General features: G+C 43.4%; 1 pseudogene; it reads left to right on the forward strand.

Moving 5' to 3' along the window:
- The first annotated feature begins 1,340 nt into the window (after positions 1–1,340).
- LOC123057138 (pyruvate kinase 1, cytosolic-like) lies at positions 1,341–25,865 on the forward strand (annotated as a pseudogene).
- Positions 25,866–27,202: the final 1,337 nt, after the last annotated feature.

Raw genomic sequence — 27,202 nt, forward strand, 5'->3', positions numbered from 1 at the left:
CAAGAGCCGAGGGAGAAATCGGTCTGGATACCCCCCGAGGTCACTTACATCAAGGTGAATGTTGACGCGAGCTATTATGAGCAAGATGGCTATGGTAGTACGAGAGTTGTTCTTCGGGACCATATCGAAGCGCTGGTTCGGGCACAAGCAATTTTGGTATCGGTTTGCACAAAATGCAAGCACTATGGAAAGCCTTGGCGCTTCGTGATGGCATTTGTCTTGCTCTTGGACATCTCAAGGTGATCATTGGAAGTGATGCTCAAGATGTCGTGCGAATGCTAAATGAGGCAAAAATTTCAAAGCAGACCTGGCTCCATTGTCCATATCAGCCGAAAAGAAAATGTGGATGCGAGCTCCAGTTTTCAATCTTGCTCAATTCTACATATCAACCGAGAAGCAAATGAAGCGGCACACAAGTGTGCCAAATAGGCTAGTGAGGATCGTAGAAGATGTATCTCGGTGAATTACACCCTACTTTTCTTCTAGAATGTATTCACACACTTTGTAATCCTCCTGAGTAATTCAATATAGCCTGTTGTTGCAAAAAAGAAATGTTCGACCTACTCAGAGCATCCCTTTGTTGTCATTCAGGTGGGGATCTTAGAGAGGTGCCCTTGAGTGTAGGGGCACGAGACATGAAAGAACCGTAAAGAAAGAAAAAAGCGAAGAATCGCAGGCCATACCGCTTTGGCGCATGGCGCCAAGTGGGACAGATCGCCGCCCCTTGGGTCCAGTGGGAGCTCCTATAGGGCGCCTTGTTGAGCTTCTTGGCGCCCATGCGCCCCGCTCATGGGCCGGTCTAAGAAGAAAATAGCGGTTGACTGGTTTCCTAGTTCTCTTGATCGCGTTAGACCGGTTGCGGTCAACCAGTTGACTTTTGAAAAATAAGGTTTTTTTAAATAGTGAACTAAAAAATGTCCATGGTTTTTGAAAGACGAGTTCACAAACTTAAAAAACGATCACGAATTTGAAAAAAAAGTTTATTGAATTTGAAAAAAAATCACATGTTTAAAAAAAGTTAATTGATTTTGAAAGAAGCTCATCGAATTGAAAAAAAATCATTAAATTTGAAAAAAAGTTAATCGGTTTTGGGAAAAAGTTCACAAAAATTGAAAAAAGTTCATCGATTTTTGAAAATAAGTTCATTGAATTTGAAAAGGGGTTCATCAAATTTGAAAAACACTTCATTAAATCTGAAAGAAAATTCATCAAATTTGAAAGAAAGGTCATCGAGCACCCCGAGCACCCACCTTCGGAATCCGCACAGCCGCCGCAGCCCTGCCATCCGCCCACGCCACCGACGCGCTCGTCTGACTCGCTGCCGCCGCGCCCCCAGCACGATGCCGCATGCCGCATTGCGCACACCATCAGGAGGGGAGAAACGCCGCGCCGCCACCTGCACCAACGGCGGGATGCGAGGAGAGGCGAGGAAGGGGAGGGAAGCGGCAGAAGCTAGAGCGGGCGAGACGAGTTGTCGATCAACTCGGATACGTAGGTGTTTCTAACCCGAACACATTTACTTTCAGCACTAAAAAATGAACACATTTGTTTTCACCACGCAATCAATCTGATTTTCTGAAGAAAAAAAAAAGAGACACGCACGACAACGGTACCCAGGGGCATCTGCCGCGTGGAAAACTCCCGTTCCGCCGCCGGATCCAGCCCCGCTCCACTTGCCTTTCATACCCGCAGCCACGCCACGAGCACCTCAGCAAGGACAAGCCTCCGCCCGCCGCCACCGCTTCTGCCCCGCCTATAGAGCTCTGCCCTTTGCCGGCCCGCTCCTCCTCTCTCCGTCCGGGCCGCGCCTCTCGCCTCCTTCCTTCGTCCTCGGCCCGTCCTGGCCGCGTGGTGGCCTCCGTTACGGCCGCCGACCCCAAATCCACCCGCGCGCTCGCGCCCTGCTCCCTCTCCTCTCCGCCTGCGGGGCCGCGCCGCTCCCCGAGGACGCGGGGCTCGGCCAAGTGGCAGGCGACCGGCGGCGGGGGCACCGGCGTCGTGTGCCAGCGCGCGCTCGTCCTCGACTCGTGCCTCTCCTCCTCTCGCGCCCGGTGAGGCGACTCGTCCTCGGTTCTTGCCTCTCCCCGTCTCGCGTCCGGTGAGGCAGTTCGTCCTCGGTTCCTACCTCTCCTCCTCTCGCGTCTGGTTCCATGTTGCTCCTCCTCGCTCGATTATTCCGTCGTTTAGAGTAGAAGAATCGCTTCTGATTTGTTCGATTCTGCTCGTCCTCGATTCCTCTGTTCTGAAGCGCACCTGATTTGGTTGATTATATGCTCGTCCTCGATTCGTCCGTTTAGATAGAAATGCGCGTCCGATTCGACTTGCTCGTCCTTGCCGCCATCGTTAGTTCAGAGTCGCGTGTGGTTTGATTCTTGCTCGTCCTCGCCGTCGCCCTGATGCTCTTGCGTGTTCTTGGGGACGTCTCGTCGGGGGTCTGTGACTCTAGGAGGAAGCGAACGAGCGGTCCGTCGGTTTGGGTCACCATCTGGTTTGCGAACTAACAAGTCCGTTTGAGAAACTTCTGTTCCTGCGTTCCTTGTTCACGGTGGAGCGATGGTTCATGCGCTTCTGTTATCCGACGGTCATGCATTTCGTCTTCGCGTCGGGGCGACGGTGTGCGGTTCTGGTTTTGAAATTGGAGCAGCGTCGAATCCGTTCCTCTGTTCCATCACCTGCATTGTTCGTCCTCTATCGATTCTTGTTCTACCGGCAAGCGTGTGTGCTCCCATCCTAGATGCAACGAATCTTGTTCTTGTCTGTTACGGTTGTTCTGATGGTGTTCTTTTCAACTTGTTTCTTGCTATCATGCTTTGCTTATGTTCCAATATATGATGATGTGTGTTCAACTTGTTTCTTGTTATCATGCTTTGCTTATGTTCATATGTGATGATGTGTGTTCAACTTGTTTCTTGTTATCATGCCTTGCTTATGTTCCAATATGATTCGTGTTCAGGGGTGCAAACCATGTAGGCCATGGGTACCGTGATGTGAGGCTCCTCTCCTGCTGATAAATTAGGACGATGGGCTGAGCAGAAAAGCTTGACTCTTGTAACAATCACTTGCTTGGTTTCCATTCATTGTGTGGCCGATTTGGCATCCAATGCATCCGATGCCTACCTTATTTATCAATAATCACGTTTTCATTGTTTGTTTTCATATCCAATGCATCCACTCATCAGAGCACCCTTTTCCTTGTTTGTTCCCTTTTGAAGTTCCCCGATTCAAATCTGATGTGAAAGGTAGGAATATTGATGTCACTTCTGTGTTATATACTAGCGATGGTGTGTTTTTAACCATATCTCCTACAAATTTGCCTTGAGATGCTACATGTTTATATGGCATGATTGATTGCTGTTTGTGTATGGTTATTAAGATTGATTGATTGTTGTTTGTTGATTGATTGATTGATTGTTTGTTGTTTGTTGATTGATTGGTTGATTGTTGTTTGCTGTTTGTTGATTGGTACTCCTGATCATAGGTAACTGACCTTGCACTATTCTTTCTTCCACTGTTCCTTGTTCCCTTTTGAAGTTCAATTATTCAAATCTGATGTGGAAGGTATGAATATTGATATCACTTCTGTGTTAGTATACTAGCTATGATGTGTTTTATTCAAGTTATTAACCATCTCTTACAAATTTTCCTTGAGATGGTACATTTTTATATGGCGTGATTGATTGCTGTTTGTTGAATGTGAACTCGTATCTTGATGAATAATCATTTAGGCTAACTTGGTCTTGGTAGTTCTTGATCATAGGTAACACCCTATTACTTGTTTAGTGTAGACTGACTATTCCTTTTTCTGAACTTTATTGTGATTATGTCTTCACATTGCATTGCTTCCAGATCCATATCGACATGCCCACGTTGTTTGATAAGGATAAAAATGTAAGGAACTTCTCCCAAGAATCTCTCTTGCTCCTTGTATTAACTTGGCGACTAGACTTTACATGTTAATTTTTTTCGTGAAACTGGAGCTCCTTGCTGTAACCCATTATATGACTTTGTGAGCACGCACCACTTTCAGGTTATGAAAAAATGGGGTGCTCCAAACAAGATTGACTTCCTCTCTCTTTCTTATACAAGGCATGCAAAAGATGTGCGGCAAGTAACTCATTATGTCATTATGACTTCACAGTACCATCTTTCCCAACAGATTGAATTTTTTATATTGATATTTTGTTGAATAGCATCACATGTTTGTTTGCACTTCATACTTTGGAAAGATGTTCCTAACGTTGATAGTATTTTTCCTGCAATAGGCACGGGAGTTCCTCTCAAAGTTAGTTATCTTAGCCAAAACTCTGATTTTTGCCAAAATTGAGAATGTGGAGGTAATTAACATGTATTTTTCTATTGAGTACTACTTTGTTCGTTCTTTAGGTGTTCTTATTTCAAAAGTGCAACATGGCTGGAAAGCCTGCTGTTGTTATTCGTTGTAGCGACCAGACCTCAAACAGTCTGATCTCTGTGCTTCGGTGTCATCTCTGGATCAGTAATGCTGACACCACATAGTACTCGGAGGATTTATAGCAGAGTAGCAATCACACACTTATTACATCGAGTGTCTCAAAAGAGAACTTATTGTTGGGGAACGTAGCAGAAATTCAAAATTTTCCTACGTGTCACCAAGATCTATCTATGGAGAAACTAGCAACGAGGGGAAGGAGAGTGCATCTACATACCCTTGTAGATCGCTAAGCGGAAGCGTTCAAGTGAACGGAGTTGATGGAGTCGTACTCGTCGTGATCCAAATCACCGATGACCAAGTGCCGAACGCACGGCACCTCCACGTTCAACACACGTACAGCCCGGTGACGTCTCCCATGCCTTGGTCCAGCAAGGAGAGAGGGAGAGGTTGAGGAAGACTCCATCCAGCAGCAGCACAACGGCGTGGTGGTGGTGGAGGAGCGTGGCAATCCTGCAGGGCTTCGCCAAGCACCACGGGAGAGGAGAAGGACTTGGGAGAGGGGAGGGCTGCACCAAAGGCAAATGGTATGGCTGCCCTCCCACCCCCCACATATATATAGGGGCAAGGGAGAGGGGGGGCGCAGCCTTGGCCCTTCCTCCAAGGAAGGGTGCGGCTAGGGAGGAGTCCCTCCTCCCCAAGGCACCTCGGAGGTGCCTTCCCCCTTTAGGACTCTTCCTTTCCTTATCCCTTGGCGCATGGGCCTCTTGGGGCTGGTGCCCTTGGCCCATATAGGCCAAGGCGCACCCCCTTACAGCCCATGTGGCCCCCCGGGGCAGGTGGCCCCACCTGGTGGACCCCCGGGACCCTTCCGGTGGTCCCGGTACAATACCGGTGACCCCGAAACTTGTCCGGTGACCAAAACAGGACTTCCCATATATAAATCTTTACCTCCGGACCATTTCGGAACTCCTCGTGACGTCCGGGATCTCATCCGGGACTCCGAACAACATTCGGTAACCACATACAAACTTCCTTTATAACCCTAGCGTCATCGAACCTTAAGTGTGTAGACCCTACGGGTTCGGGAGACATGCAGACATGACCGAGACGTTCTCCGGTCAATAACCAATAGCGGGATCTGGATACCCATGTTGGCTCCCACATGTTCCACGATGATCTCATCGGATGAACCACGATGTCAAGGACTTAATCAATCCCGTATACAATTCCCTTTGTCTATCGGTACGATACTTGCCCGAGATTCGATCGTCGGTATCCCGATACCTTGTTCAATCTCGTTACCGGCAAGTCTCTTTACTCGTTCCGTAACACATCATCCCGTGATCAACTCCTTGGTCACATTGTGCACATTATGATGATGTCCTACCGAGTGGGCCCAGAGATACCTCTCCGTCACACGGAGTGAGAAATTCCAGTCTCGATTCGTGCCAACCCAACAGACACTTTCGGAGATACCCGTAGTGTACCTTTATAGCCACCCAGTTACGTTGTGACGTTTGGCACACCCAAAGCACTCCTACGGTATCCGGGAGTTGCACAATCTCATGGTCTAAGGAAATGATACTTGACATTAGAAAAGCTTTAGCATACGAACTACACGATCTAGTGCTATGCTTAGGATTGGGTCTTATCTATCACATCATTTTCCTAATGATGTGATCCCGTTATCAACGACATCCAATGTTCATGGTCAGAAAACCGTAACCATCTATTGATCAACGAGCTAGTCAACTAGAGGCTTACTAGGGACATGGTGTTGTCTATGTATCCACACATGTATCTGAGTTTCCTATCAATATAATTCTAGCATGGATAATAAACGATTATCATGAACAAGGAAATATAATAATAATCAATTTATTATTGCCTCTAGGGCATATTTCCAACAGTCTTCCACTTGCACTAGAGTCAATAATCTAGTTCACATCGATATGTGATTAACGCTCAAGGTCACATCCCCATGTGACTAACACCCAAAGAGTTTATTAGAGTCAATAATCTAGTTCACATTTACCATATGATTAACACTCGATGAGTTCTGGGTTTGATCATGTTATGCTTGTGAGAGAGGTTATAGTCAACGGGTCTGAACCTTTCAGATCCGTGTGTGCTTTACAAATCACTATGTCATCTCCTAGATGCAGCTACCACGTTCTATTTGGAGCTATTCCAAATAACTGTTCTATTATACGAATCCAATTTACTACTCAGAATAATCTGGATTAGTGTCAAAGTTTGCATCGGCGTAACCCTTTACGACGAACTCTTTTACCACCTCCATAATCGAGAAAATTCCTTAGTCCACTAGTTACTAAGGATAACTTTGACCGCTGTCCTGTGATCCATTCTTGGATCACTCTTGTACCCCTTGACTGACTCATGGCAAGGCACACTTCAGGTGCGGTACACAGCATAGCATACTGTAGAGCCTACGTCTTAAGCATAGGGGACGACCTTCGTCCTTTCTTTCTATTCTGCCATGGTCGAGCTTTAAGTCTTAACTTCATACCTTACAACTCAGGCAAGAACTCCTTCTTTGACTGATTCATCTTGAACACCTTCAAGATCATGTCAAGGTATATGCTCATTTGAAAGTTTCATTAAGCGTTTTGATCTATCCTTATAGATCTTGATGCTCAATGCTCAAGCAGCTTAATCCAGGCTTTCCATTGAAAACACTTTTCAAATAACCCTATATGCTCTCCAGAAATTCTTCGTCATTTTTGATCAACAATATGTCAACAACATATACTCATCAGAAATTCTACAGTGCTCCCACTCACTTCTTCGGAAATACAAGTTTCTCATAAACTTTGTATACACCCAAAATCTTTGATCATCTCATCAAAGCATACATTCCAACTCTGAGATGCTTACTCCAGTCCTCAGAAGGATAGCTGGAGCTTTGCGTACTTATTAGCATCTTTCAGGATTGACAAAACCTTTCGGTTGTATCACATACAACCTTTCCTCAAGAAAAATCGTCGAGGAAACAATGTTTTGACATCCTATCTGCAAGATTTCATAAATAATGCAGTAATCGCTAATATAATTCCAACAGACTCTTAGCATCGCTACGAGTGAGAAAGTCTCACCGTAGTCAACTCCTTGAACTTGTCGGAAAATATCTTAACGACAAGTCGAGCTTTCTTAATGGTGATACTTACCATCATTGTCCGTCTTCCTTTTAAAATCCATCTGTACTCAACAGCCTTACGACCATCGAGCTGTTTCGCCAAAGTCTACACTTTGTTTTCATACATGGATCCTCTCTCGGATTTTATGGCCTCGAGCCATTTATCGGAATCCGGACCCACCATCGCTTCTCCATGGCTCGTAGGTTCATTGTTGTCTAGCAACATAACTTCCAAGACAGGATTACATACCACTCTGAAATAGTACGCATCCTTGTCATCCTACGAGGTTTGGGAGTGATTTGATCGAAGTCTCATGATCAATATCATAAGCTTCCACTTCAATTGGTGTAGGTGCCACAGGAACAACTCTTTGTGCCCTGCTATACACTAGTTGAAGTGACGGTTCAATAACCTCATCAAGTCTCCACCATCCTCCCACTCAATTCCTTCGAGAGAAACTTTTTCTCGAGAAAGGACCCGATTCTAGAAACAATCCCTTATTGCTTTCGGATCTGAGACAGGAGGTATACCCAACTGTTTTGGGTGTCCTATGAAGATGCATTTATCCGCTTTGGGTTCGAGCTTATCAGCCTGAAACTTTTTCACATAAGCGTCGCAGCCCCACACTTTTAAGAAATGACAGCTTAGGTTTCTCTAAACCATAGTTCATACGGTGTCATCTCATCTGAATTACGTGGTGCCCTATTTAAAGTGAATGTGGTTGTCTCTAATGCCTAACCCATGAACTATTGTGGTAATTCGATAAGAGACATCATGGTATGCATCATATACAATAGGGTGCAGTTATGATGTACGGACACACCATCACACTATGGTGTTCCAGGCTGTATTAGTTGTGAAACGATTTCCACAATGTCTTAATTCTGTGCCAAACTCGTAATTCAGATATTCATCTCTATGATCATATCATAGATATTTTATCCTCTTGTCACGACGATCTTTCAACTTCACCCTGAAATTACTTGAACCTTTCAATAATTCAGACTCGTGGTTCGTCAAGTAAATATACTCAACATCTACTCAAATCATCTGTGAAGAACATAACGATATCCACTATACGCCTCAGCACTCATTGGACTGCACACATCAAAATGTGTTACTTCCAACGAGTTGCTATCTTGTTCCGTCTTACTAAAACGAGGCTTTCAGTCATCTTGCCCATGTGGTATGATTTGCATGTCTCAAGTGATTCAAGATCAAGTGAGTCCAAACGGTCCATTTGCATGGAGTTTCTTCATGCATATACACCAATAGACATGGTTCGCATGTCTCAAACTTTTCAAAATGAGTGAGCCCAAAGATCCATCAACATGGAGCTTCTTCATGCGTTTTATATCGATATGACTTAAGTGACAGTGCCACAAGTAGGTGTACTATCATTACTATCTTATATCTTTTGGCATGAACATGTGTATCACTACGATCGAGATTCAATAAACCATTCATTTTAGGTGCAAGACCATTGAAGGTATTATTCAAATAAACAGAGTAACCATTATTCTCCTTAAATGAATAACCGTATTGCGATAGACATAATTCAATCACGTCTATGCTCAACGCAAACACCAAATAACAATTATTTAGGTTTAACACCGGTCTCGATGGTAGAGGGAGCGTGCGATGCTTGATCATATCAACATTGGAAACACTTCCAACACATATCGTCAGCTCACCTTTAGCTAGTCTCCGTTTATTCCATAGCTTTTATTTCGAGTTACTAACACTTAGCAACCAAACCGGTATCTAATACCCTGGTGCTACTAGGAGTACTAGTAAAGTACACATCAACACAATGTATATCCAATATACTTCTATCGACCTTGCCAGCCTTCTTATCTACCAAGTATCTAGGGTAATTCTGCTCCAGTGGTTGTTCCCCTTATTACAGAAGCACTTAGTCTCGGGTTTGGGTTCAACCTTGGGTTTCTTCACTAGAGCAGCAGCTGAATTGCCGTTTCATGAAGTATCCCTTCTTGCCCTTGCCCTTCTTGAAACTAGTGGTTTCACCAACCATCAACAATTGATGCTCCTTCTTGATTTCTACTTTGGTGTCAAACATCGCGAATATCTCAAGGATCATCATATATGTCCCTGATATATTATAGTTCATCACGAAGCTCTAGCAGCTTGGTGGTAATGACTTCGGAGAAACATCACTATCTTATCTGGAAGATCAACTCCCACTCGATTCAAATGATTGTTGTACTCAGACAATCTGAGCACAAGCTCAACAATTGAGCTTTTCTCCCTTAGTTTGCAGGCTAAGAAAATCGTCGGAGGTCTTATACCTCTTGACGTGGGCACGAGCCTGAAATCCCAATTTCAGCCCTCGAAGCATCTCATATGTTTCGCGACGTTTCAAAACGTCTTCGGTGCCTCAACTCTAAACCGTTTAGCATTACGCACTGAACTATCATGTAGTCATCAAAACGTGTATGTCAGATGTTCGCAACATCCACAGACGACGTTCGAGGTTCAGCACACTGAGCGGTGCATTAAGGACACAAGCCTTCTATGAAGCAATGAGGACAATCCTCAGTTTACGGACCTAGTCCACTTAATTGCTACTATCAACTTTCAACTAATTTTTCTCTAGGAACATAACTAAACAGTAGAACTAAAGCGCGAGCTACGACATAATTTGCGAAGACCTTTTGACTATGTTCAGGATAATTAGTTCATCTTATGAACTCCCACTCAGATAGACATCCCTCTAGTCATCTAAGTGATTACATGATCCGAGTCAACTAGGCCGTGTCCGATCATCACGTGAGACAGACTAGTCAACATCGGTGAACATCTTCATGCTGATCGTATCTACCATACGACTCATGCTCGACCTTTCGGTCTTCTGTGTTCCGAGGCATGTCTGTACACATGCTAGGCTCGTCAAGTCAACCTAAGTGTTTGCATGTGTAAATCTGTCTTACACCCGTTGTATGTGAACGTTGGAATCAAACACCCGATCATCACGTGGTGCTTTGAAACAACGAACTGTCGCAATGGTGCACAGTTAGGGGGAACACCTTGTTGAAATTTTAATGAGGGATCATCTTATTTACTACCGTTGTTCTAAGCAAACAAGATGCATAAACATGATAAACATCACATGCAATCAAATAGTGATATGATATGGCCAGTATCATATTGCTCCTTTTGATCTCCATCTTCGGGGCTCCATGATCATCATCGTCACCGACATGACACCATGATCTCCATCATCATGATCTCCATCATCGTGTCTTCTTGAAGTTGTCTCGTCAACTATTACTTCTACTACTACAGCTAACGGTTAGCAATAAACTAAAATAATTACATGACGTTTATGTTGACACGCAGGTCATAAATAAATTAAGACAACTCCTATGGCTCCTGCCGGTTGTCATACTCATCGACATGCAAGTCGTGATTCCTATTACAAGAACATGATCATCTCATATATCACATATATCATTCATCACATCCTTTGGCCATATCACATCACATAGCACACCCTGCAAAAACAAGTTAGACGTCCTCTAGTTGTTGTTTGCATGTTTTACGTGGCAGCTATGGGTTTCTAGCAAGAACGTTTCTTACCTACGCAAAGACCACAACGTGATATGCCAATTGCTATTTACCCTTCATAAGGACCCTGTTCATCGAATCCGATCCGACTAAAGTGGGAGAGACAGACACCCGCCAGCCACCTTATGCAACTAGTGCATGTTTGTCGGTGGAACCGGTCTCACGTAAGCGCACGTGTAAGGTTGGTCCAGGCCGCTTCATCCCACGATGCCGCCGAATCAAGATAAGACTAGTAACGACAAGCATATTGAACAAAATCAACGCCCACAACTACTTTGTGTTCTACTCGTGCATAGAATCTACGCAATAGACCTAGCTCATGATGCCACTGTTGGGGAACGTAGCAGAAATTCAAAATTTTCCTACGTGTCACCAAGATCTATCTATGGAGAAACTAGCAACGAGGGGAAGGAGAGTGCATCAACATACCCTTGTAGATCGCTAAGCGGAAGCGTTCAAGTGAACGGGGTTGATGGAGTCGTACTCGTCGTGATCCAAATCACCGATGACCAAGTGCCGAACGCACGGCACCTCCGCGTTCAACACACGTACAACCCGGTGACGTCTCCCATGCCTTGATCCAGCAAGGAGAGAGGGAGAGGTTGAGGAAGACTCCATCCAGCAGCAGCACAACGGCGTGGTGGTGGTGGAGGAGCGTGTCAATCCTGCAGGGCTTCGCCAAGCACCACGGGAGAGGAGAAGACTTGGGAGAGGGGAGGGCTGCACCAAAGGCAAAGGTATGGCTGCCCTCCCACCCCCACACATATATATAGGGGCAAGGGAGAGGGGGGGCACAGCCTTGGCCCTTCCTCCAAGGAAGGGGGCGGCTAGGGAGGAGTCCCTCCTTCCCAAGGCACCTCGGAGGTGCCTTCCCCCTTTAGGACTCTTCCTTTCCTTATCCCTTGGCGCATGGGCCTCTTGGGGCTGGTGCCCTTGGCCCATATAGGCCAAGGCGCACCCCCTTACAGCCCATGTGGCCCCCCCGGGGCAGGTGGCCCCACCCGGTGGACCCCTGGGACCCTTTCGGTGGTCCCGGTACAATACCGGTGACCCCGAAATTTGTCCGGTTGACCAAAACAGGACTTCCCATATATAAATCTTTACCTCCGGACCATTCCGGAACTCCTCGTGACGTCCAGGATCTCATCCGGGACTCCGAACAACATTCGGTAACCACATACAAACTTCCTTTATAATCCTAGCGTCATCGAACCTTAAGTGTGTAGACCCTACGGGTTCGGGAGACATGCAGACATGACCGAGACATTCTCCGGTCAATAACCAATAGCGGGATCTGGATACCCATGTTGGCTCCCACATGTTCCACGATGATCTCATCGGATGAACCACGATGTCAAGGACTTAATCAATCCCGTATACAATTCCCTTTGTCTATCGGTACGATACTTGCCCGAGATTCGATCGTCGGTATCCCGATACCTTGTTCAATCTCGTTACCGGCAAGTCTCTTTACTCGTTCCGTAACACATGATCCCGTGATCAACTCCTTGGTCACATTGTGCATATTATGATGATGTGCTACCGAGTGGGCCCAGAGATACCTCTCCGTCACACGGAGTGACAAATCCCAGTCTCGATTCGTGCCAACCCAACAGACACTTTCGGAGATACCCGTAGTGTACCTTTATAGCCACCCAGTTACGTTGTGACGTTTGGCACACCCAAAGCACTCCTACGGTATCCGGGAGTTGCACAATCTCATGGTCTAAGGAAATGATACTTGACATTAGAAAAGCTTTAACATACGAACTACACGATCTAGTGCTATGCTTAGGATTGGGTCTTGTCCATCACATCATTCTCCTAATGATGTGATCCCGTTATCAACGACATCCAATGTCCATGGTCAGGAAACCGTAACCATCTATTGATCAACGAGCTAGTCAACTAGAGGCTTACTAGGGACATGGTGTTGTCTATGTATCCACACATGTATCTGAGTTTCCTATCAATACAATTCTAGCATGGATAATAAACGATTATCATGAACAAGGAAATATAATAATAATCAATTTATTATTGCCTCTAGGGCATATTTCCAACACTTATTACAATAAATATGGCTTAAGGCCATCTAATAACGATAACAGCGGAAGGCTTGGAAGATAAGTGAGTCCATCAACTCCAACGGCATCACTGAGTATAGAACCACGACCTAAAAACTCCTTAATCGTCGTCTGAAAAGTCTGCAACATTAACGTTGCAGCCCGAAAATGGGTCAGCACATGGAATATGCTGGCAAGGTAACACATAGAGTAATGGAATGAAACAGCTATACTATATGCATATTTGGCTGGTGGAAAGCTCTATGGTTACAGTTTTGCGGAAAGCCAATTTTTCCCTACTTTAAAGGAATAAAATTTAATTACTATCATGGTGGTTGTTAAACATTGAGAATGATTGACAGCATTCTCAATCCCAATTAAGCATCATCATTAAACATAACCCAGCAAAATTAATTTAGAGTAACATGTTGAGATTCACATGAAAATCCAGGTACTAGATACTCAAGATGTCCATAACCGGGGACACGGCTAACCATGATTAGTTTATTACACTCTGCAGAGGTTTGCGCACTTTTCCCCACAAGACTCGATCGCCTCCGTTTGGTTTCTCGCGCTACATGGTGTTTGAGTAGACGGATGACCGAGACATAGTCTTTCAGAAGCGCTAGCACCTTACGATCGGGTAGACCGTACCACCTACATCCCCTACATCTGCTAGTCTACCACTGTAAGAGTTCGCACAACTTAGTCAACTATGCTAGAGCCCATAATAGCTTGTGGCTGCACACGGAAGTTTCTAGTATGAATAGTCTCATGATCCCTTTGAGCCTGGGTGGCGGTCCAAAAGAAAACAGGCAAGTCCTAGAATACCCAGGTGCCTCAATTCACCCAGATGTGTGTTTAAGTTGCCACCTTAGATAAACCATTAATTAACAAACTCACATCTGTCATGGATATCACTCACCCAATCCACATCTACTAGCATAGCATGGCATAATAAGCAAACGTAGAAGTAACTCCCAAAGGTTTGATAATAACAGGTAATAGGTACTACCTCATCTACTTCCCATCCCACAATTTAATTAGATCCTAATCATGCAATATGTGAGGATTAATCTAATGCAATAAAACTGGGTAGTAGGAAAAGGTATGATCAAAGTGTTACTTGCCTTGCTGATGATCCGCGAAACCTAACGATTCGAAGTAACAGGCGGCGCACTCCGGGTATTCTATCGCAGACAAACAAACAAGCATACAATAAGTACTCATCTAATGCACAGGTAAAACTCAAATAAGAGATCTAACCATAAGGTTCAACTTAAGAACTCCGGTTGGCAAAAAGAATCAAATCGAACGAAGCAACGAAAAACAAACGGCGAAAGAAAACAACTTCGTTCTAGTAATCTGGATCTAGGGCAAATTTTACAGTAACAAAAACTTGTTTAAGTTGGTTAAACGGATAGAGGGTTTCGAGACGAAACTCTAGGCGCTTGAATCGCCTGATTCCGATAAACGAGCGAAAAGTTAAACTAAAAAGAAAATTGGATCAGGAATCGCGATCAGAAAAATCGCGGATTAAATCCGAGAAAAAGAAAAACGATGAATGCTGAAAAAAAATTCTCTTTTTTTTCGGCACGGAGAACGAGGCGCGACAAACCTAGGGCGGCGGGATCGTCGGCGGCGGCGGCTCCGGCAGCGCGCGCGGATTGAGGCGGGGCTGATTGGCTGGGGCGGCTCGGGACGGCGCTATTTAAAGGCTGCCCCCGGGCGGTGTCCCGCTCGGGTATGACCCGAAGTCGGTTCGTTTTTTTAATTATTCCGCTCGGAAGAAAAATAAAAAGAAATACTAAACGGACTCCAAAAATTCCGAAATAAATTTTCACGGGCTTCTAAAATCAAGCCGCACAAGGTGAACATTTATTTGGGCCCTAAATGCAATTTTGAAAAATGCACATTTTTCCTAAATTCAAATAAAACACCAAAAAACTCCGAAATAAAATCTTATTTGATTTTTTATTAAATCCTCAATATTTCTTTATTTTGGGAAAGTCATTTTATTCCCTCTCTCATATTTTTGTAATAGAAATAATTGATGATAAAATAAATAAAATCAAATGATCCTATTCTCAAATTTGAGAGAACTCAAATATGAAAAATAACGAAATCCCCAACTCTCTCTGTGGGTCATTGAGTTGCGTAGAATTTCTATGATCAACCAAAATGCAAAATAAAATATGATATGCATGATGATCTAATGTATAATATTCCAAATTGAAAATTTGGGATGTTACAAACCTACCCCCCTTAAGATGAATCTCGCCCTCGAGATCCGGGTTGGCTAGAAAATAGGTGAGGGTGGTCTTTGAGCAAATCTTCCTCTCGTTCCCAGGTGGCTTCATCCTCTGTGTGGTGACTCCACTGAACTTTGCAAAACTTGATAACCTTGCTGCGAGTAACTCGGCTGGCAAACTCAAGAATCTTAATTAGTTTCTTCTCGTAAGTCAAATCGTTATCCAACTGAATAGTTTCCAAAAGCACTGTATCTCTCAACGGTATGTCAGCCATCTCCGCGTGACATTTCTTTAACTGAGAAACGTGGAACACATCATGTACTCCTGACAATCCTTCTGGCAATTCCAACTTGTAGGCTACTTCTTCCATACGCTCCAAAACTCGATATGGTCCTACAAATCATGGCGCTAACTTCCCTTTAACTCCAAAACGCTTTGTTCCCCGAAGTGGAGATACTCGAAGATAAGCTCTGTCTCTGACTTCATAAACTGTCTCCTTGCATTTAGAATCCGCATAACTCTTCTATCTGGACTGGGCTACCTTGAGCCTATCGCGAATCAGCTTCACCTTCTGTTCAGACTCTTTAACCAAGTCAGGACCAAACAACTGGCGGTCTCCAACTTCATCCCATGACAACGGTGTCCTGCACCTCCTTCCGTACAAGGCTTCGAAAGGGGCCATCTTTAAACTGGTTTGGTAACTGTTGTTGTAAGAGAACTCTGCATATGGCAAATTATCGTCCCAACTAGATCTGTAATCTAGCGCACAAGCTCTCAGCATATCCTCCAAAATCTGATTAACTCTCTTGGTCTGTCCATCTGTCTGTGGATGAAAAGTTGTACTGAATTCTAGCCTGGTTCCCAAAGTTTCGTGCAACTGCTTCCAGAACTTTGAGGTAAACTGGGTTCCTCTATCTGATACGATACTCCTTGGAACTCCATGCAAACATACGATCCTGGTCATGTATATCTTTGCCAACTTAGCACTGGTATAAGTGGTCTTTACTGGGATGAAATGAGCTACTTTCGTCAATCGATCAACTACAACCCAAATCGTGTCATAGCCTGAACGAGTCCTGGGCAATCCCATGATAAAATCCATGCCTAGCTTATCCCACTTCCATTCAGGTATCGGCAATGGTTATAACAATCCTGCTGGCTTCTGATGCTCTGCCTTTACTCTCTGGCATACATCACAAACTGCTACATACTCCGCAATATCCTTCTTCATTCCGGTCCACCATAAAATATCCTTCAAATCCAAATACATCTTGGTATTTCCTGGGTGAATTGAATACGTTGAGTCATGTGCCTCTTGCAGTATCAACTTCCTGATCTTCGGGTCATTGGGCACGTAAACGCGGTCTTCAAACCATAGGGTGTCGTGCTCATCCTCACAAAATCCTTTAGCTTTTCCTTTGCTCAGTTTCTCCTTTATAGCGGCAATCTCTTTGTCAGTCCTTTGAGCTTCTTTGATTCTATCCATCAAAGTTGACTGAATCTCCAATGCTGCTACATAACCTCTCGGAGCTATTTCCAAACATAGTTCACGAAGATTTTATGCTAACTCTGTGGGTATTTCTCCCGTCATTAACGTATTGACATGGCTCTTACGGCTTAATGCGTCAGCTACTACATTAGCCTTTCCAGGATGATAATGCAATTTCATATCATAATCCTTGATAAGCTTCAACCATCTCCTTTGTCTGAGATTCAACTCCTTCTGTGTGAAAATGTACTTCAAACTCTTATGATCCGTGTACACCTCATAATGATTTCCAATGAGAAAATGTCTCCATGTCTTCAATGCATGCACTACGGCTGCTAACTCCAAATCATGCGTGGCATAATTCAACTCATGAAGTTTCAGCTGTCTTGAGGCATATGAAACAACTCTCCCTTCCTGCATAAGCACTGTTCCAAGTCCTCGACGTGAAGCGTCACAATACACCTCATAATCCTTGGTCTGGTCTGGCAAAATCAACACCGGTGAGGTAACCAAACGTTTCTTCAACTCCTGGAAACTAGCCTCACATTCCTCTGTCCATATGAACTTGGTATCCTTCTTCAACAACTCAGTCATAGGCTTCGCAATCTTTGAGAAATTCTCAATAAATCTCCGGTAGTATCCTGCGAGTCCAAAAAAACTCCGGATCTCTCCAACTGTTGTTGGGGCTTCCCACTTGGTCACGGTTTCAACTTTAGCGGGATCTACTGCTATACCTTCTCCAGATATAACGTGTCCGAGGAATCCTACTTCCTTCAGCCAAAACTCACATTGCTGAACTTGGCATATAACTGATGTTCTCTGAGCTTTCCAAGTACCAAACGCAAATGCTCCTTATGCTCCTCTTCATTCTTCGAATAAACCAGGATATCATCAATGAACACTACGACGAACTTATCCAAAAACTCCATAAACACTTTGTTCATCATGTTCATAAAATAGGTAGGTGCGTTAGTCAGACCAAATGACATAACGGTATACTCATACAGCCCATACCTGGTGGTAAAAGCTGTCTTCGGAATATCCTATTCTCGAATCTTCAACTAGTGGTATCCTGATCGCAGATCGATCTTGGAAAATACCTTAGCTCCTTGCAATCGATCAAACAGATCATTGATCATTGGTAGCGGGTACTTGTTCTTGATCGTTACTTCATTCAATCCTCGATAATCAACAACCATCCTTAACGATCCATCTTCTTCTCCACTAGAAGTACTGGCGATCCCCAAGGCGAAGAACTTGGGCGAATATATCCCTTATCCAGTAACTCCTTAATCTGCTTCTTAATTTCCACCAAATCCTTTGCTGGCATCCTATATGGTCTCTTTGATATTGGCCCTGTGCCTGGCAATAGCTCAATCAAAAACTCAATATCTCTATCCGGTGGCATGCCTGGCAACTCCTCTGGAAATACATCAGGGAAATCCCTTACCACTGGTACTTCCTCCTGCACAACTCCTGTTAGGCAATTTACTTGAGTCCTCTTTGGCACATGCCGGGATACATACTTGATCCTTCTCCCTTCTGGGGTGGTAAGCAAAATTGACTTACTAGCACATTCAATATTCCCTTCATACTTTGATAACCAATCCATGCCTAATATCACATCCAATCCTTGAGATTCCAATACTATTAGGTCTGAGGGAAAAACATAGTTACCAATCCTTAATGGTAACCGATCACACCATAGACTAGCCACATACTCTGCTCCGGGCGAGGTTACTAACATGGGTGACCTAAGGGCTTGGGTTGGTAGGTTATACTTATCCACAAATCCCCTTGAGATGTATGAATGCGATGCACCAGTATCAAAAAGAACGAGTGCAGTAAATGACTTAACCAAAAACTTACCTATTACTGCATCGGGCTGAGCTTCAACCTCCTCCACGCTAACGTGGTTCACCTGTCCCCTGTTAAAAGGGTTCGGCTTCTTCCCAGAACTTCCATTGCTATTTCCATTTTGCAATTCAGGACATTCATTGGCATAATGTCCTGTCTTCGAACACTTAAAGCAAGTGACTTGGCTCAGGTCCTTCTTGGCTGGGGTTGAGGGGTTGGTGCGGTTCTGGCCGTTGCTTCCTCCATTGCCATTACCATTCTTGGTGCCATTGTGATTGTGCGAGCTACCTCCTCCATGGGTATGCTGAAAATGTCCTCCCGGTCTAGGGGTAAAACGTGGCTTCTGCTGAGCTCCTGAATTGTACTTTCCTTGTCCATACTTCCTCTTGCGATTCTCAATTTGCTGCTGCTTCCCTTCAATCATAAGAGCACGATCTACCAACTCCTGGTAGTTGTTGAAGGTTGCTACCATCAACTGCATGCTCAACTCATCATTCAGTCCTTCTAGAAACTTCTCCTGCTTAGCTGCATCCGTAGCGACGTCATCTGGGGCATAACGTGCTAACTTACTAAATTCCTCCACATACTGGCCAACTGTCCGTCCTCCTTGGCGCAAGTTGCGAAACTCACGCTTCTTCATGGCCATAGCTCCTGCTGAAACATGTGCAGTACGAAAAGCCTGCTGAAACTGGTCCCATGTGACAGTGTCGACTGGAAAAGTGGCTGTGAAATTCTCCCACCATGATGCTGCGGGTCCTTCTAACTGATGTGCGGCAAACTTCACCTTCTCCGCATCTGTGCATCCGGCTGTGGTCAACTCCCTAGCTGTCTTGCGGAGCCAATCATCTGCTACTATCGGCTCGGTGCTACTGGAAAACACCGGCGGATTCAGCCTAAGAAAACGGGCTAAGTGGTCAACAGGTGGTGGTGGTGGTGGTGGGTTGTTGTTGTTGTTCCCCTGATTCTGATTCTGGACTAGCAACTGCATCAATGTGTTCTGCTGCTGGATCAACTGGGTGAGCTCCGGTGGAAAGGCAAATCCGGGGTCACGTCTCGGAGGCATCTGAGGGTTTAGAAAGATGAGATATAAGAATAGAGGGGGTCTAAAGAGAAAACACTACCCATATGCACATGAGGCAAAACAAACAATTCACTTCAATCAATCAAACAAGGGCATACAATCGATCTATCTATCGCAAAAGTGCTCGGACTACTATATTTACATGGTGGACTACTACTACTGATGAGGTGGTCTACTAGAAATATTCTTCGGTCGTTGACTCCATAATATCTGCTCCAGCTTCATCAACATAGTCATCATCGCTACTATCTGCTTCCGAGTCGGTGCCGTCGATGATGATGTAGTCTTTCGGGCTAATTTCCTGGGGTTCTTCGTCTTCATCTACTGGCGTAGGGTCTCCCATAAATATTCCAATCTTCTTGATCAGGTCGTCATTCTTCTCCACCAATACTTCAATTTCCTCTTCATAATCTTCACGTGTAGCCTTGAGTTCTTCCTCCAGTTCCTTGATTCTAGTCTTGCCTTCTTCAGGTCTATCATGTCGGCGCACATCTGGTTCTCCTGTCGTCGAATGTGCTGATTTAGCTCCTGGATAAAAGTTGCGATTGATCTATCCTTCCTGGTGCTGATCATCTCCTAGTGTTCATCTCGGCGCCCACAAATCTGGTAGATAGTATCCTTGAGATCCTTGCGGTAGACTTCTCCAATGCGTCCCATGGCGATGTGAGCTGCCATGCTCTTTCCTAGACTCCAAGTTGGTGCATCAAAAGAAAATTCTATGGGCTCAGTGACTGGCATGAACGTCCTTCCTGGAACTTGAACTTGAATCATCCAACGCTCTTCTTCAGGTAAAGTGGCGTTGTAGGTTCCTGTGAAGCTTGGTACTCCTATGTTCAGGTATCTAGTGACTTCCTTCAAGTGGCGTCAAAAGGGTGTATCTTCATCCGGTTGTGTGAACTTGTTCCTTACATCCGCCATCCTAAAGAGTAGAAAAGATGAGAGGTCAGAAGAGAAGAGAGTGAATAGTGATCTAGGTCTTTAGCTTAGTGGTCGTGTCCTACAGTCAGCGTGTGCTCTGATACCATCTCTGTAGCGACCAGACCTCAAACAGTCTGATCTCTGTGCTCCGGTGTCATCCCTGGATCAGTAATGCTGACACCACACAGTACTCGGAGGATTTATAGCAGAGTAGCAATCACACACTTATTACATCGAGTGTCTCAAAAGAGAACTTATTACAATAAATATGGCTTAAGGCCATCTAATAACGATAACAGCGGAAGGCTTGGAAGATAAGTGAGTCCATCAACTCCAACGGCATCACTGAGTATAGAACCACGACCTAAAAACTCCTTAATCGTCGTCTGAAAAGTCTGCAACATTAACGTTGCAGCCCGAAAACGGGTCAGCACATGGAATATGCTGGCAAGGTAACACATAGAGAGTAATGGAATGAAACAGCTATACTATATGCATATTTGGCTGGTGGAAAGCTCTATGGTTACAGTTTTGCGTAAAGCCAATTTTTCCCTACTTCAAAGGAATAAAATTTAATTACTATCATGGTGGTTGTTAAACATTGAGAATGGTTGACAGCATTCTCAATCCCAATTAAGCATCATCATTAAACATAACCCAACAAAATTAATTTAGAGTAACATGTTGAGATTCACATGAAAATCCAAGTACTAGATACTCAAGATGTCCATAACCGGGGACACGGCTAACCATGATTAGTTTATTACACTCTGCAGAGGTTTGCGCACTTTTCCCCACAAGACTCGATCGCCTCCGTTTGGTTTCTCGCACTACATGGTGTTTGAGAAGACGGATGACCGAGACATAGTCTTTCAGAAGCGCTAGCACCTTACGATCGGGTAGACCGTACCACCTACATCCCCTACATCTGCTAGTCTACCACTGTAAGAGTTCGCACAACTTAGTCAACTATGCTAGAGCCCATAATAGCTTGTGGCTGCACACGGAAGTTTCTAGTATGAATAGTCTCATGATCCCTTTGAGCCTGGGTGGCGGTCCAAAAGAAAACAGGCAAGTCCTGGAATACCCAGGTGCCTCAATCCACCCAGATGTGTGTTTAAGTTGCCACCTTAGATAAACCATTAATTAACAATCTCACATCTGTCATGGATATCACTCACCCAATCCACGTCTACTAGCATAGCATGGCATAATAAGCAAACGTAGAAGTAACTCCCAAAGGTTTGATAATAACAGGTAATAGGTACTACCTCATCTACTTCCCATCCCACAATTTAATTAGATCCTAATCATGCAATGTGTGAGGATTGATCTAATGCAATAAAACTGGGTAGTAGAAAAGGTATGATCAAAGTGTTACTTGCCTTGCTGATGATCCGCGAAACCTAACGATTCGAAGTAACAGGCGGCGCACTCCGGGTATTCTATCGCAGACAAACAAACAAGCATACAATAAGTACTCATCTAATGCACAGGTAAAACTCAAATAAGAGATCTAACCAGAAGGTTCAACTTAAGAACTCCGGTTGGCAAAAAGAATCAAATCGAACGAAGCAACGAAAGACAAACGGCGAAAGAAAACAACTTCGTTCTAGTAATCTGGATCTAGGGAAAATTTTACAGTAACAAAAACTTGTTTAAGTTGGTTAAACAGATAGAGGGTTTCGAGACGAAACTCTAGGCGCTTGAATCGCCTGATTCCGATAAACGAGCGAAAAGTTAAACTAAAACGAAAATCGGATCAGGAATCGCGATCAGAAAAATCGCGGATTAAATCCGAGAAAAAGAAAAACGACGAACACCGAATTTTTTTTCTCTTTTTTTTCAGCATGGAAAATGAGGCGCGACGAACCTCGGGCGGCGGCATCGTCGTCGTCGGCGGCGTCTCCGGCGGCGCGCATGGATAGAGGCGGGGCTGATGGGCTGGGGCGGCTCGGGGCGGCGCTATTTAAAGGCTGCTCCCGGGCGGTGTCCCGCTCGGGTACGGCCCGAAGTCGGTTTGTTTTTTTTAATTATTCCGTTCGGAAGAAAAAAAACTAAACGGACTCCAAAAATTTCGGAAGAAATTTTCACGGGCTTCTAAAATCAAGCCGCACAAGGTGAACATTTATTTGGGCCCTAAATGCAATTTTGAAAAACGCACATTTTTCCTAAATTCAAATAAAACACCAAAAAACTCCGAAATAAAATCTTATTTGATTTTTTTATTAAATCCTCAATATTTCTTTATTTTGGGAAAGTCATTTTATTCCCTCTCTCATATTTTTGTAATAGAAATAATTGATGATAAAATAAATAAAATCAAATGATCCTATTCTCAAATTTGAGAGAACTCAAATATGAAAAATAACGAAATCCCCAACTCTCTCCATGGGTCATTGAGTTGCGTGGAATTTCTATGATCAACCAAAATGCAAAATAAAATATGATATGCATGATGATCTAATGTATAACATTCCAAATTGAAAATTTGGGATGTTACACTCGTTTTGTGGACAGTATGACGGACAACCTAAGGCCTACTCGTCTGGAGGCAACTGATTTGGCAAACGCGGTGCTGGACGGTTAGTTTTTGCCTCTTGCAGATATCTTATACTTTGGTGATCCTGTACAGCTGGTCATTACTGCACCCAAACAAACTATAATTACACAAGCTGTAACATGAATAACAATTGTTTTGTTCAGGTAGTGATGCCATTCTCCTTGGTGTTGAGACTCTCCGTGGGTTGTATACAATTGAGACTATTTCAATAGTATGCAGAATTGGTGCTGAGGTGAACTTTCTTTTGGAGGTCTATGTTCTCTTGATAAATACGTGCCTGTTTGGGAGGGCATTTATTGATAGGTTCCCTTTTGTAGCTCAAATCAAACTTCAATACTAAAATGTTACAAATAAATACTATTCTTCCGAACAGCCCCTAAATGTGTTCTCAACAAGTATATCTTTGGCACTCTAATGTAATCTAATGGAAATCCACTCCTTCTTGCCTTTTCTCTCTTCATATTTGGTGATATATTTTCATGAATTGTTTCACAGGCTGAGAAGGTCTTCAACCAGGATTTGTACTTCAAGCGAACCATGAAATACGTGGGAGAACCCATGACCCACTTGGAGTCTATTGCTTCCTCTGCAGTGCGTATTTTGGAACCTTGGATTTTCCAACCTTTTGTTAGTGTTTACAGGGGAACAATTTATGTCTTAAATAGTTCACTACCTATTTGCTAGGTGCGGGCTGCTATCAAAGTTAAGGCTTCGGTCATCATTTGCTTCACTTCATCGACAGGAGAAAAAGAGTATTTCTTCTTATAGGCGCTTCACCTCATCTTGTAGTTTAATGGAAATTGATTCATATATTATGCCGTATCGAGTATCTGCAGGCTAATTGCCAAGTAGATGTCCACCATGCCGTTCCTCGTCTAAAAAGAAATCAATTGAAGTGGAGCTTCACAAGCGCATTTGAAGTATGTGAACAACCTGTTTCTTTGTAACCTTTTTAGTACCTCCTTCTGTGTGTGCTATATCTAGGTAATAATGATTTAGAACTAGCATGCTGATCTTCAAACTTTGAAAGATAAGTTCAGACTATAGTTTTTGTTAATGACAAATCTAACACTGAACCTTGCACAATCGTGCAACTCAATATAGAGGAATAATATACAAGTATTTGCCATGTAATGCTAGAAAATTCATTTAGCATTTAACCTTCATGGTTTTGCCTTGATGATACTAGTGTCAAAAATGCTCTTATATTTTGGGACAGAGGGAGTATTTAACATCCTTCTTTTCTCTCAGCAAAATATTGATGATATTTATTGCTCCTTTATTTTTACTTGGTGCATAATTCTTACTACCTCCGTTTCAGTTTATAAGGGATGCCTGTATTTCTAGATCATCAGTTTGACCAACGAAATATGTATTATATGCTAAAGTATACCATTGAAATTCATATTCGAAATAGGTTTTTCATGGTGTACCTTTTGTAGCATAGCTCATATTTCATTGGCCAAATCGTTGATCTGAAAATACACAGGTGCGTAACAAACAGAAAGATTGGGAGTATGTTGTTCAACTTGACTCGCTAATATACTATAGAATTTACCCTAATGAGAAACAATGTGGTGTTCAACTAGACTCACTAATTAACATGTATTACCGCGTGTCTAATACATCTGTATCTTGACAAATCTAAGACAAGTAGTTCAGGACGGAGGGAGTACTATAGAATTTTGCCTGATAAGAAACAATACTGCTTATGTTGGACCAAGACTTATATTTGTTGCATTATCTTCCTGCAGGAAAGACAATCACTCATAGTTAGAGGCCTCTTTCCCATGCTTGCGATCCACGTCACCTGGTGAGTTAACCTGCCTTTCATCTGTTGGCTACATTAACCATTCTTTGGTGGTTCTTTTCAATTTTAGAATACATGACCCAGTATGTGTATAATAAGAAAAATAGGAACTACCTATATAAATATCTACGTCCTTGTTCTGAACATAAAGGAAATAATGGCAGTTGGCATTATTGCATTTTTTCCAATATGTGAAAAGTGGATGCTTTTACATACATCAGGCTAGTGAATTTATTCTGCTTTTAGGGTTTTTGCTTGTATCATGTTCTACTTACAAATGAAATAAACACTAGACTGCAGTTCACTTTCGAACTGTTGGCAAGTCATCATAAGCTTGGTTAGTCAGTACATTATTTTGAACTTGACTGGTGGTAGGCTGGTATGTTTATTCTATATAATATAAACGCAATACTTGAGCTTATAAGCTGGTGTGCACCCGTGAGGCTGATGTTTGGAGGTTTCATCTTGCATCCGCCTTGAATTATTTGATAGCTAGAATTCCTTGATTTGTACCCAAAAAGTAAGAAGCTTGGTTTGCCTGGTGATTTGTACTGACATTGTTTCTCTGCCCTGCAGGCTGAATCTACTAGCACTAGAAATGAATTAGTGTTGAACGTTTCTCTTGACCACGACAAAGCATCCGATGTGATCAAGTCGCATGGCTTACCTTAGCCAGAATTTCTGTAAGAATGTTTCTCATGTTACATGCCTTGCTTTCTCTAGTAAGTAGAACAAGAATACTGTGCCTACAAACTTGTGGGTATTGATGAAGATAATCACTTAATCAACCTCTAACTAACTTTCTATTTTCAGGAACGAAGATCTGGATCACTCTCGCCCCTCTAGAGAAATCAGTTTACTCATTCAAGTTCTGGAAATTCTTTATAGCCTTTTGAGTTTACTTCGGTCTTGCATGTATTAGCTTTCTGTTTGTGCCCCTATTTATGTATGTTTCTTGTGTGCAAGTGCTCCATTCTGTGTGTGTGTGGCTGTGTGTGGCTTGACTCTGTGTGTGTGGCTTGACTCTCTGTGTGTGTGTGGCTTGACTGTGTGTGTGACTGTGTGTGTGTGTGTGGCTTGACTGTGTGTGTGTGTGACTGTGTGTGGCTTGATTGTGTGTGACTCTGTGTGTGCTTGACTCTGTGTGTGTGGCTTGACTGTGTGTGTGACTGTGTGTGGCTTGACTGTGTGTGTGTGTGGCTTGACTGTGTGTGTGACTGTGTGTGGCTTGACTGTGTGTGGCTAGACTGTGTGTGTGACTCTGTGTGTGCTTGACTCTCTGCGTGTGTGACTCTGTGTGAATGTTGCATTTGCTTGATGGTGTGGCCTGTATGCTTGAATGATGATTGGTGTGGTTTAACACTGCCTTTGCCGGTCCCAAGCCCGGATGTGAAAATGTGGAGGGAGCTGCATTTACCTCCTTTGTATTATATATATATTCACCTTCTAAATTTTGTGGCTGATGGCATTCTAGTTTACTTAGATGGTTAGCTTGTTAATTAGTTTTGTGCATGCAAGACTTGAAATCTAGCTGATGTAGTGTTTAGTTTCTGTGCATGATAAATGGTTTTGTTGTGCACCTTTTTAAAGATGTGGCCCATTTTCCCCTCTATTTTCCTCTTTTGGATGTTAACTAGCATTTGTTGTGTTTCTGAATTGATTATCTGTTGTAAGATATGGTTAGCATATATAGTTCAGAGATAAATGTCTTTGTTTGCAGCAGTACATTTTATTCATTCCAATGGTGATTTTACTACTGGTTTTTGTGTGTTGGAACTCTTGCGGAAGTTATGTGTACCTCAGTACCAATGTATATCTATTTCAGTGTCATTTTGTACTATAACATCACTGAAGCCAGTGGTATATTTGAGATGAGTGATGTGATAGATTGTACTATACATGCGGCTGCAGGAGCTCATTGTATGAGTATGCGCCCCGTGGCCGCAATTATCTAGTTACTTTAACAGGACTAGCTAGTTAATTTTGAACAATCAGGTAGTTTACAATAT

This window comes from Triticum aestivum, chromosome 3A (genome assembly GCF_018294505.1).
Source record: "Triticum aestivum cultivar Chinese Spring chromosome 3A, IWGSC CS RefSeq v2.1, whole genome shotgun sequence".
NCBI lineage: Eukaryota > Viridiplantae > Streptophyta > Magnoliopsida > Poales > Poaceae > Triticum > Triticum aestivum.